Here is a 13,867-nt window from a genome sequence, read left to right as displayed (position 1 = left end):
TCCAATACCAGCTCTGCTCACTGTGGGGCCTTGAGTGAGTCACTTATTCTTTCCTAGCCTGTTCCCTCACCTGTAAAATAGGAACACCTATCTCTTGGGATGGCGTGATAACTAAACAAGAACCGATGTGTCACAGTGCCTCGGACATGGTAGGAGCTTACAATGCAGTCCAGGTTTGTCAGATCTTCCAATTTTAAGCAATGCTAGAAATCAGGGTTTCCCTGGCCAGGTAGCTCAGTTGGTTAGAGCAGCGGTCGCCAACCTTTTGGACCTTATGGAACACCAGTGGTCCGTGGACCACCGGTTGGCGACCGCTGGGTTAGAGCATTAACACAGTACTCCAATGTGTGGGTTTGATCCTGTCAACAAGAATCAACCAATGGCCGAGACCGGTTTGGCTCAGTGGATAGAGCGTCGGCCTGCGGACTCAAGGGTCCCAGGTTCGATTCCGGTCAGGGGCATGTACCTTGGCTGCGGGCACATCCCCGGTGGGGGGTGTGCAGGAGGCAGCTGATTGATGATTCTCTCTCATCGATGTTTCTAGCTCTCTATCCCTCTCTCTTCCTCTCTGTAAAAAAATATATATATATATATATATATATATATATATATATATATATATATATTTCTAAAAAAAAAAAAGAATCAACCAATGAATGCATAAATAACTGGAACAACAAATTGATGTTTCTCTTCCTTCCTCTTTCTCTAAATTCAATCAATCAATCAATATATATATTTTAAATTAGGGTTTTTAAACTGTTTTTTTAAATATATATATTTTTTAATTTCAGAGAGGAAAGGAGAGGGAGAGATAGAAACATCAATGAAGAAAGAGAATCACTGATTGGCTGCCTACTGGGGATCGAGCCCACAACCCAGGCATGTGCCCTTGACCAGAATCGAATGCAGGATCCTTCAGTCCACAGGCCGACGCTCTATCCACTGAGCAAAACTGTTGTTGTTTTTTCAGTCTCCCAATTTTTAAATGCTTGCAACTAATTCAAATAAAGGGGAAAAAGAGAAAAAACTTACACCACAGGCCAGAGAAAGCTAGTGTGTGAAGCAAACATGGTCTGCAGGCTGCCCATTTCAACCTGTGACCAAGGCTGAGCACTTGGGAGCGGTAGTCAAGGAGGGGAAATCAAGTCAGAGATTTACTCTTGCTCAAGCCTCCCCTTAAGCAATGAGCTCTTCACCTACTTCTCCTAACACTCCCCCAGGTGAGGTGTAAACTAAGTCAGACTGAGATCAAATCTGAGTGCCAAGCAGTTAAAAATCTCCACACCAAACATCAGCTATTCCGCAGTGCTGAGAGTAAAGCCCTGCTCCAGCATCCCGGCCTTAGCTCAGTTTTCATGGAGCATCTGTGACTACTTCACAGAGGGAATAACATTCATAGCGAGGATGGTGCATTGTGAAGTATGACACCCACTGCTAAATATGGTCACTAAAGACATTCATCAGGGAGGATATTTTCAAATCTATTTTATTGGCAGTAAGATCACATGTAATTACTTATGTGTATGCACACACCTACTCACCCAGCAATCATTTCATTTTACATGCTGGTTCACAAGGGTTTTATATTCAAAACACTTATATATTATACATTCATACCCATAACAATTCTGATTTTTTTAACAGCAGAATTTTCTTTTTAACCATGAAAGCCCATGTGTATTCTCCATGTGAAATGCCCATTTCAGATCCAGAGAGCCCAGAAAACACTCTGACATACTGGAAAGGGTTCGGTGAACTAAATGCTTGGGCTCTTGGGAGGGTGACAGGATTTTGTTCCCCTCCAGGCCCATATGCAACCTTCCATAAAATGTAGTCAGGAGTCTCCGGCTCCAAATCAGAGCCACGTGGCTCCTCAAGACAGAGCCACTGGGCTGCTTGGTGTTCCCAAGGAAGGGGTTCCAGAGACTGGTGACTTTCCTGAGCCTGAGGGTGAGCCAGATTCTGTTTGGCAGGGAAAATTCTGGAATTCTCTTCCATCTTTCTGAACAGAAATATGGTCCCCACTCAGAGGGTGGCTACGTGGTTAGCCCTGCTCATCACGTGCTTCATAACTGTCTTGATGACATTATACTGGTTAAACTAAGGAGAAAGCATTATGAACATGCCCTCCCAGAAGCAGTGAAAGAATTTCCAACCAGGAACAATATGGCATGCCTTCTTGCTGCTGTGAACCTCAGTCAAGTGATGAATGGCCAGCGTTTCAGGAATGGCAAGGGGTCATCTGTGGTTCCGGCCCTCCCCTCTGCTTTAAGTGGCAAAAAAACAAAACACTTCCACAGACATGTCTACACTGGTCTAACATGTGCCTCTCTGGTGTCAACAGAGGAGGACTAGACAGCCAATCTGAGATTCTCATGAGCAAGTATAACAGACATGGAACCACCAACCATGGATTCAACCAATGACATTCAAAGGTAAAAAAGAAGCCACTGGCTTTTTATATATACACTGAGTGGCCAGATTATTATGATCTCTGAACCCATAATAATCTGGTCACTCAGTGTATATCCTATATAATAAAAGGCTAATATGCATATTGTCCCCTCGACCAGGAGTTCGACCAGCAGGCAGGCCGGCCAACAGCCCATGTCCCCTCCCCCTGGCCAGGCTGGCTGGACCCAACCCATGCATGAATTCATGCACCGGGCCTCTAATATATATATACTGAGTGGCCAGATTATTAAGCGTTCAGAGATCATAATAATCTGGCCACTCAGTGTGTGTATATATATATTTTTTTTTATTGATTTTTTTACAGAGAGGAAGGGAGAGGGATAAAGAGTTAGAAACATCGATGAGAGAGAAACATTGATCAGCTGCCTCCTGCACACTTCCTACTGGGGATGTGCCCGAAACCAAGGTACATGCCCTTGACCGGAATTGAACCTGGGACTCTTCAGTCCGCAGGCCGACGCTGTATCCACTGAGCCAAACCGGTTAGGGTGCCACTGGCTTTTTTAAAACAATCATTACAAGGGTCTTAGATGTTATGCTCATTCTGCTCCTGGAGAGCAAACCTCATCAAAGAGTAAACCTCAGTGAATGGAACTGACTTTGTGAAATACAAAACACTACAGAATCAAATCAAAGCAATTCTCAATATTTAGTCAACAGCGTCAAATGAGGCACTTGGGATACATTAATTAATTTGGGGGGGGAATACATTAATTTAAAAAGGCAAATGGACAGCGATATAGCACAAATGCAATTTACCTTTAGGGGGAAAAACTTGCCAGAGCAAAATATCTTCCCTAAGAAAAGAAGTCCCTCAGTGGATAGAGTGTCAGCCTGCGGACTGAAGGGTCCCAGGTTCAATTCTGGTCAAGGCACATGCCCGGGATGCAGGCTCAATCCCCAGTAGGGGACATGCGGGAGGCAGCCGATCAATGATTCTCTCTCATCCTTGATGTTTCTCTCTCTCTCTCTCTCTCTCTCTCTCTCTCTCTCTCTCTCTCTCTCTTTCTCTCTCTCTCCCTCTCCCTTCCTCTCTGAAATCAATTAAAATTTTTTAAATAAATAAAATTAACATAGAACACAAGTATAAAAAGAATAAGCAGAGAATTTCTGGCAGATACCCTGGTATGAAATAGATCAAGAAAACAATTACCAACCAATTAGACATTGGATGATACCAAAACCTTTTCCTTCCAAGATTCTAAATACTCTGAATAAACAGCACACTTCAAATTTAAGGCATTATAAACATAGAAAAATGCAAAAAAAACAAAACAAAAAACACACAAAACAACCCACCAAAAACCCTCTCCGATTTGTCAGTTTCCTAATTTTGTTCTGAATTATGCAGCATTACTCAGCTTTGATGATTAAGCTGTCTTAGTGATGAAAACAAAAGCTGATATTAATACAATAAAATAAACCCAGAATCATCTTAATCGACTAAAATCAGTCAAAATGGAGAGCTCCTCCAACTAGCTGGGATATGTAGTATATCTTTTAATTATCAAATGTATCTATATCTTCTGCAGTATCTTTTCATGATTACATTTTATATATATATATATATATATATATATATATATATATACGTATATATATATATATATACATATATATATATATATATATATATATATATATATATATATATAGTTTGATTGATTTCAAAGAAGAAGGAAGAGGAGAGAAGATAGAAACATCAATGATGAGAGAGAATAATTGATCGGCTGCCTCCTGCACGCCCTACACTGGGGATAGAGCCTGCAACCCGGGCATGTGTCCTGACTGTATATCAAACTGTGACCTCCTAGTTCATAGGTCGACCTCAACCACTAGCCACACTGGCCAGGCCATGATTAAACTTTTAAAAACATAAAGCAGAGATCATAAAGTGGAGGCAGGTGTCATTAGACCCACATCGTCTAAATTCGGTGCTGGTATTTAAACTTGGGAGGATCTCACATAGAAAGGGGACTGGTGTTCTCTGGGGAAATGGGAAAACTCCCCAACGAGGTGCGAATCCCATGTCAACAACAGGTGAGGCGTGTGTGTTGCAAGGTCTGCCTTGGTTCTCCTGTGCCCCCATACACTCTCTATCATCTTAGACTCGATTCACTTACGTACAGGACTGGCCCTTATAGGGCCACCTGTAACCCCTAATTTGAAGTTTCACAAACTTTCAATTTACCAATCCTTCCTATATAATAAAAGCCTAATATGCAAATTGTCTCCTTGGGCGGTTGTTCAACCAGAAGACCGGGAGTTCAACTGTTCGCTATGACGTGTGCGCTGACCACCAGGGGGCAGCGCGGAACATGGCGGGCGTTCGCAATGCGGCACTGGCAGCCGGCAGCAGTGGAAGCACTGCCGGCCCTGATGGGCCCCGATGAGAGCAGGACCACGGCAGGATGATAGAGCAGGTGAGAGGGCGGCACCAGGCCAAGGCAGGGTGCCAGGCAGGACTGCGGGGCTGCGAGACTGGAGGCTCGAGCTGGGGCTGGGAGTGGGGGTGCGAGCTGGGGCCCGATCCCTGCAGGCCACCCCAAGGGACCCCACCAGTGCATGAATTGGTGCACCAGGCCTCTAGTCCTATATAATAAAAGGGTAATATGCAAATTGACCCTAACAGCGGAACGACCAGATCGACCACTCGACCAGTCACTATGAGGCACACTGACCACCTCTCAGTCCCTTTCCCCGGCGGGCAGGTTCCCATCGCCTGATGGCAAATGGGGAACCAGGGGTGGGTGGTGAGGGATGGGGGCGGCACCAGGCCAAGGTCCCCACCCCACCGATCACCCCATACACAGAGGGCGACCCATGGTGGGGGGCGGGGCTGGCAAGCGGGCAGGAACAGCTGACTTCTCAGCACCCTCCCTCCCCCACCCCACCATCAGGCTCCAATCACCTGATGGCAAACAGGGAACCACAGGGGTGGGTGGTGGCGGGGGGTGGGGCCAGCTGCTGGCAGCTGGGGAAGATGGCCCTGATCACCTAGGGACTGTACCCATGCACAAATTTCATGCGCTGGGCCTCTAGTACAAGATAAAAAAGAATGAATACAGGTTTACAAATGCTCTTTCTACATGTTTTCCATATTTTTCCAGGACTACTCAGTTATTTATCCAGATCAACAGTCTTTGTCCCCTTACCTCTATAACCACACAAAAGAACACCAACTACACTCATGCGAAAAAAATAATTAAAAAAAAAACTATTTGAAAATGCTTTTAAATTTGATGTTTTTGTGCCCGGCCGGTGTAGCTCAGTGGTTGAGCATTGACCTAAGAACCAGAAGGTCATGGTTCAATACCCAGTCAGGGCACATGCCTGGGTTATAGGCTCAATCTCTGATGGGTGGGCGGGCGTGCAGGAGGCAGCTGATTGATGATTCTCTCTCATCACTGATGTTTCTATATCTTTCTCCTTCTCCCTTGCTCTCTGAAATCAATAAAAATATTTTTTAAATAAATAAATTTGATGTATTTGTTCTGATAATTCTAAATATACACATTGGTAAATCCAGACAAAAGACAAAATATGGCAAAACTACTAAAAATTCAGAAACAGAACATGTTTAGGAGGGGGAAAAAAATCTCTATTAGGACTTTACTTATGCTCCAAAGTTGATGAGCTTTTGGTTCTGAAACAGAAAAAAATATGAAAATTCAAAATCTACACTTCAGATATTTGAAATGTACCAAGTGTATTTGTAATAGCATCTAAGATAGCATTGTTCATCTGAAAGGTTTTCCTTAAAATATAATTAAGCCAAATGTTTTTGTTTGTTTTTTTAAACATATTTTATTGATTTTTTACAGAGAGGAAGAGAGAGGGATAGAGAGTTAGAAACATCGATGAGAGAGAAACATCAATCAGCTGCCTCCTGCACACCCCCTACCGGGGATGTGCCCGCAACCAAGGCACATGCCCTTGACCGGAATCGAAACTGGGACCCTTGAGTCTGCAGGCCGACGCTCTATCCACTGAGCCAAACCGGTTTCGGCCCAAATGGTTTTTTAAAATGTATTTTTATTGATTTCAGAGAGGAAGGGAGAGGGGGGGAGAGAGAGAAACATCAATGATGAGAGAGAATCATTGATTGGCTGCCTTCTGCACACCCTTCTGCACACACTGGGGAATCAAGCCCGCAACCCCGGCATGTGCCCTTGACCAGAATCGAGCCCAAGACCCTTCAGTCCACAGGCTGACGCTCTATCCACTAACACACATTTTCCCCTAACCTCATCTGTTCGCAGTGTGCTGAAATAGAGCATGAACACCTGCAGCGAAGACCCCTAGTGAAGGGACACTGATCTCCCCGTTGCCTAAGGGGTGGCTGGCCCCCGTGGTTGGCTCCTCAGGGTCTGTGAGAAACTGGCCCAAGAGGTTCTGCCAGGGTACCAGTTGGAAGCTGACAGAAGGGTGATAAATGAAAAGGATGGGAGGAGGCACTGCCTCCTAGGGATGCCAGCCCTGCACCTGTGCCTGGGACTTGGTCTTGATTGCTGAAGGAGTGAAATGGCAGCATGCTCCAAGAATAACGTGGGTGTGGGGGGGAGTGTTTGTACATTTGTGACATAAGATACCCACCCGTCTCTACCCACAGAACCCTCCCTCGCCTGGCTGCTTCCTAGGCCTGCCTGCCACCCTGCCCCAGCTCTTCTCTGGGCTCCTTTCTCTCCCTCCCCTCCCAAACGCCTGGGTCCCCGCCCTTTACTAGATCTTAAATATCCTCGCACCTATTCCATTCAGTTTCAAGGTCCCTCTACCCTTCCTGTCCTAGCTGTACCCTCCAAACTGCTCCCCCTCCCCGGAAGCCACAGGTGCCACTCTCCTACTGGATTTCAGGTCCTCCCCTCTGTCCAGTCGGCTACCCCCTCCCCACGCCCCTGCCTCTCCCTCCGGTAGCCTCCCAGGTCTCCGTGTTCTCTCAAGCCCTCCACCCCGACCTTCAGGAGTCAGTATCCCACACACTCCTGCCTGGCCAGGTACCCTCCCAAGTAGGTCTTTCTTCCCAAGCAGGGGTCAGGTCCCCACCGCCACTCCCCTCTCACCCCCCACCAAGGTGTCTGCTCCACCCCCTGCCCGGCCTCGACCTCCCAGCACAGTTCAGCGTCCATCCCCTTGACAGACAAAATCGAGTGCCGCGGCCTCCCGGCTCCGCGGCCTTCTCAGCGGAGCAGGCCCCCCACCCGCGTCCCGCCCGATTCCGACCAAGACACCGACCCGCGGGTACTCGTGGCGCGGTTTCCGCGGGGCCAGGCTGCGGGGAGGCCGTTACCTGAAGTGCGAATTGGCGCCCTGCGCTGAGCAGTAAAAGCTCCTCTCGGTCCTCCCCGCAACGAGGGGCGGGGCCTTCGGGCGTGACGTAACCCGGCCGCCTGTTACTCGTGCCCCGCGAAGAGCCCCAGGCCCCGCCCCCCGCGCGCGGCTCGCGCCTGCTCCCTTCCTACTCCTTGTCTGGGGGGATTGACTCCGCCTCTAGCCCCGCCCCTCCGTAAGCCCCGCCTCTTACTCGGAGCCCTCCTCCCCTCCGACGGCTCCGCCTCCGAGGACTCTGGCTCGGACCCCACCCCGCTCCCAGGCCTCGCCGCATACTGAGAGACCCCGCATCTTGCTCCACATCTGGAGTCTTTGCTTGAGTCCAGCTCTATGCCCCGGACCAGGGTCCTTTCTCAGAGCCCCGCCTTCCATTTGACCACCCAAATGTGGGGAGTCTGGGCTCAAGCCCCGCCCCTAGCTTCAAGCCCTGCCCCATCTCGGAGCCCCGCCTTCCCTTTAACCTCTCAGCTTTGGGGGTTCTCTGTCTCACGGGCCTCCTTCTTGGCCTCTTATCCCAAGCACTGCCCCACTCAACACTTAAAATTTAGTGGCTCTAAATTAGCAGTTTTCTACCAAGTGATTTGCCCAGGGGACATTAGGTAGTATTGGGGACATTTGTGGTTTTCATGACTGAGGAATGGAGGGGGTGAGGTACTGTTTAACACCCCACAGTGTCCAGAGTGGCCCCCTAGGAGGGAGATTACAGAACATCCTTTTTGCTGTTATTGACCAAATGTCACTAGTGCCGATGTAGAGAAACCTACTCTTAGTGAAATAAATTTTGAGAGATATTTCTTGACCCACCTATTACAGGCGTGGACCCTGAGAAAGAAGATCAAGAAGGGCTCCTGGTGACTTACAGGGCTCAAATTACCAAAAATAGATAGATAGATAGATAGATGATAGATAGATAGATAGATAGAGCAAGCCTAGCAGCCATTTTTACACAAGGCCTCTCATGCAAACTGTGCTTCAGGGAGAGGCCTGCACCAAACCACCTGCCTGCACTGTTTCTGCCATCTGAACCAGCCCGTATACAGAAGTTCCTAGAATCCTATTTCAACCAATAGGATTGAGTCTTTCTTTCCCCATCCAATCGGAGCTGTGCAGCTCTGATCAACCACGGTGGCTCTATTCTGACCAATCAGGACAGTGCCTTTTGGACCAATCAAACTAGTAGGATTTGGAGTCTTCATTTGCATCAGGGACCAGGAGTGGGGACCTCTGTCCATATAAGCCACTTCCCATTGGCTCAGAGATGTTCCCTCACTGAGCTGAAACACTGATTTTTCCAGGCAGGTTAGCAAGGAGCAGAGCAGAGCTGTCTAGCCAGAGAGGGGCCTGGCCCCAGGGCTATCCCACAATTATGCTGTTTTCACAGCTGTGCTGTATCACAATTGAGTTGTTTTGCACTGAATGAAGTTTCCTTCTTCAATGCACCCCAATTTGGGATTCCTATTGCTATTGAATTGACGCCAATGATTATCAGTTGACACAGGCCAGGTCATCTTAGGGAATGCAGCAGTGAGCAAGACTGACATGGTACCAGTCCTCAAGAACTTTGAATCAGGGAAGCAGATCATAACCAAATTGTTAATTACAACTATGGTATTTTCTTGGTTAATAACAACTTTATTGAGATATAATTCACACACCGTACAATTCACCCATTTAAGGTGTGCAAGTCAATCGTTTTCAGTACCTTCACAGAGTTGTGCAACCATCACCACTAACTCCAGAACATTTTTATTACCCCAAGAAGAAACCCTGTGCCCATTAGCAGTCACCCCCCACCCCCAGCTCCTGGCGATCACTAATGTGCTTTCTGTCTCTACGGATTTTCCTGTTCTAGACATTTCATATCAATGGAATACTTGGCAACAAAAAAGAATAAATTCTCTATGATTGATTGATTGATTGATTGATTTGAGAGAGAGAGAGAGAGGAAGGGAGGGAAAGAGAGGGGGGACCCACACTGATTTGTTGTTCCATTTGTGCATTCATTGGTTGATTCTTGTATGTACCCTGACCAGGGATTGAAACCCGCAACATTAGCATATTGGGAGCGATGATATAACCAACTGAGCTACCTGGCCTGGGCAAGGAATAAACTCTTAATACATACAGCCACTTGGATGAAGTTCTAGATAATTATGCTGCGTGGAAAAAGCCAATGCTAAAAGGCTACATACATACTCTTATGGTTTTATTTACATAAAATTCTTAAAAGGTCAAAATTATTAAAAAATGGAGAACATATTTGTGATTTCCAGGGGTTAAGGACATGGGGACAGGAGATGGGGAGTGGAAGTGGCTATAAAATGGCAACATGAGAGATTCTGGGGTGATAGAAAAATTTTGAATCTTGACTATCAAAAGCAATAGTGAAATTGTAATATAATTTTGTAAGATGTTACCATTGGGTAACGGAGGGAAAAGGGTACACGGGATCTCTCTCTGTTATTTCTTACAACCACATGGGATTCTAAAATTATTTCGAATTTTTAAAAATTAACTTTATGAAAGGCCAAAAAAGTACATTTACTGACTGTGGTGGGGTGGTGTTCTTTTGCCCCTTAATTTAAGCAAGCAGGGGGCCAGTTAATTCTTGGACAGAAACCATGGCAAGCCCAGGGTGCCAAGGAAAGCCCTTTGGGTAATTTAGTGGATGGCATTCTTCCATTTGTGTCTGTATGACCATGTGTGGCCTCGAGGAACAATCTGCCAAGCACGGTTCTCCCTCCATGTGCTGGCTAAAGTCCAGCGTGGTAATTATACTCGTACATGGCCTCCCTCCAATTCTCTGCAGCTCTAACTAGATGAAGGCTGCATGCTTTATACAAGAGCAGAGCTGTTTTAATTGTTTTCCCTGGATTGCACGACACCTCTTTTCCTATTATTGACTACAAGCATTGTGCTAAAATGCTTTACCTGCACCATCATAACTAGTCCTCACACTAGCCCTCAAAAGTAGATACAGTCAGTTCTCATTATCGGCAGTAGTTCTGTTCTATAAAGTCAGTACAAACACTGAATAGCAAACACTGAATCACTGCTTGTAAGCCTTACATACAGGATTGGGTTCCTGTGAGCCTCTGGTCGCAACATTTTTATCAACTGATCAATACATCACCTTGTTTTATGTGTATGTTTTGTTTAAGGAGATCTTAATATACATTGTGATTCCTTAACATTGAACTCACAGCCCATAGCACTATAACTCATGCCAGAATGAAGCTTACTCAGATCTTCTCCATAAGGCACATCCCAGCCTACTTGTGCTTAGAAACACTAGACAGCTCTTAAGCGACATGAGTGCGGGCCATTATAAACAGTGAAATCACCAATAATAATCACAAAAATGCAAAGCACAGCATTAAATAAACCCCAAAAAGGGAAGTCGTTTTGCCAGAAGCTAATTCCAGCATGTCAGCAGGGCTGAATCATCTGGGATGGCTGAGGGCATTTCCCCAAACCTGAAAAGGATGCACAAATGATTGCTTGCTGCCAGACAGCTGAGGGCATTTCAATCTACATGTTATTGCCTCCTATTGGCCAAACACCTGAATAGCCGTAGGCAGTTCCCCCAATCTCACAATGGATTTTGTATACTAAACCTTGGCCATTGATATGTATATCTACCTTGTTTTAGGACAATTTGTGTTAATAAAAAGCAAGGGGTCCAGAGAGACAGGAGGACTTGGTTTCTTTAGCTAAGTCTTCTCTGGTTCCCCAAAATGCCTTCCAAAATTATGTTTCATCTCTGGACTCTTGATTAATTTACAGCAACCCCTTTTCCAGATTCCTGAACTCCCCTTCTAGATGCTGGATTAAGACCCCCGGCATCGTTTACAGTCTGGACTGGAATAAGAAGACAGAGCAGATGGGAACCTGCACTCAAATTTTTTTACCACTTTGGGCTGCCTGCAAATGACCCTGAAAGCTCCATGAACATTGATTTGGGGGTTACAAATGTTACAAATAAATTTCAGCCAGTAGGCAAATTCACAAATAAGAAAACAACAAGTAATGAGGATCAAATGTACTTGTATTAATCTCCTTTGCAAACCAGGAAAATGAGACTTGAGGAGGTTTAACAATTTCAATGCTTTAACAAACTTCACTGAGAACCAACTATGTTTCAGGAATTTTTCTAGGGCAGGTTTCTCACCTCAGCGCCATTGATACTTGGGTCCAGATAATTCCCTATTGTGGAGGACTGTCTATTATAGGGTGTAGAGCAGCATCTCTGGTCTCTGCCCACTCAATGCCAGTATCACTGGCATCCCTCAAGTCGTGATAACCAAAAATGTCATCAGACATCACCAAATGTCCTGGGTGTGGGGGAGAGCAGAATCACTCCCCAGTTATAAACACTGGCCTAGGAATTAGAGATTCAGTAATAACAAACTCCAACATCTATGATCTCAAGAAGCTTACCTTATGGGGGACTGGGGAATGGAATGAGGGGTTAGTGTTTACTGGGGCAAGAGTTTCAGTTTGAGAAGATGAAAAAGTTTGGGAGATGGATGGTGGTGATAGTTGCACATGTGAAATGTAATTAATGCCACTTAACCTTACACTTAAAATAACACGAATGGTAGATTTTCTGTTAGACATATTTTAACGCAATTTGAAATACACCAAACACCAACCTTAGGTCTCACGTTGGGCTCGCGGGTGGCTGCTGCAGCACCACGGACAGCTCCCAACGCCCTCTCATGGGGGAGAGGCTGGGCTTCTCAAACAGCCCTCTGTCCAGAATGCCTTTCTCTCCCTTTTCCATCCTTCTAACTCCTACTCAATCCTCAGGGTCTACCTCACATCTTCACTGCCCTGGGAAATCTTCCCATGCACACCCCTCCCCCCAAACCACTCTGCTTCAAAGATGTCTCTAACCTAGCCCAGACCCCTTTGCCCATCGGTTTCTCATAGCGGGAGTCCTATGAAAGTAAAGTCTTATTTGTGTTTCGGACCCCAGTGCCCAGCACAGGACTGGTCTGAATTTCCCACTCAGGTAACACAAGAATCTTTTCCCAGAGCTCCACTTCCTCCAGCCCGGGGGTGCAAAGTCCAGATCTTGTGCTGGAGGCTCTGGGCTCCAATCCCCCTCTGCTGTGGGGCAGTTGCTTTTATGCCTTTGGCTTGGAGGGGTACATACCCTGATGCTGTGAGGGAGGCAGCCACACAGTCGTGTTGTGTGGTATATCCATGACGGGAACAAGCATTCATGTATCCTACCTACGTTTCCCAAACATCTCCTTTGTGTCGGGTGCAGCTGCCCTCTACAGAGAATATTGCAGTGAACAAGACCCACTAAGTCTAATTTTCCTTGAAACTTACAGTCTAATTAGGGAGGTCAGACAATAAACAAAGAAACAAGTAAATCATTTCAAGTAGTGGGAAGTGCTGTGGGGAAAAATAATCACCAGGTTTCCCAATGAGTCCATATACACCCATGTTGACAGCAGTACTATTCACAATAACCAAAACAGTGGGAACAACCCACGTGTCCCACCATTGGCGAATGGATAACACAATATGGTCCATCCACACACTGGAATATTACTCAGCCATGAAAAGGAGTGAAGCTCTGACACTCGGTACATGTGGATGAAACTTGAAAACATGATGCTCAGTGGGAGAAGCCAGACACAAAAGGCCACGTAGTGTGTGATTCCATTTGTAGGAAATGCTCAGAACAGGCAAACCCACAATGACAGAAAGTGGATTCATGCCTGTCAGGGGCTGGGCAGAGGGGATTGACGGAGGGCTTAATGGGGATGGGATTTCCATTTAAGGTGATGAAAAAGTTCTGGAACTAGATAGTGGGGATAGTTGCACAACAATGTGAATGTATTTAATGCTGCTGAACTGTGTGTGTACTTACTTGCAAATGGTTAAAATGACAAATTTTATGTTATGTACCACAATCTAAGTATATATACTTAAAAAATCAGACTGGATGATGGGATGTATGGTGATGGAGTAGGAGGCAAGGTAGGGGGTGATAAGGTAAGGCCTCTCTGAGGAGATGACTTCTGAGGTAACACCTGAATAA

This window comes from Cnephaeus nilssonii (assembly GCF_951640355.1).
Source record: "Cnephaeus nilssonii genome assembly, chromosome: 5".
Lineage (NCBI taxonomy): Eukaryota > Metazoa > Chordata > Mammalia > Chiroptera > Vespertilionidae > Cnephaeus > Cnephaeus nilssonii.
This window is presented reverse-complemented; position numbering follows the sequence as displayed.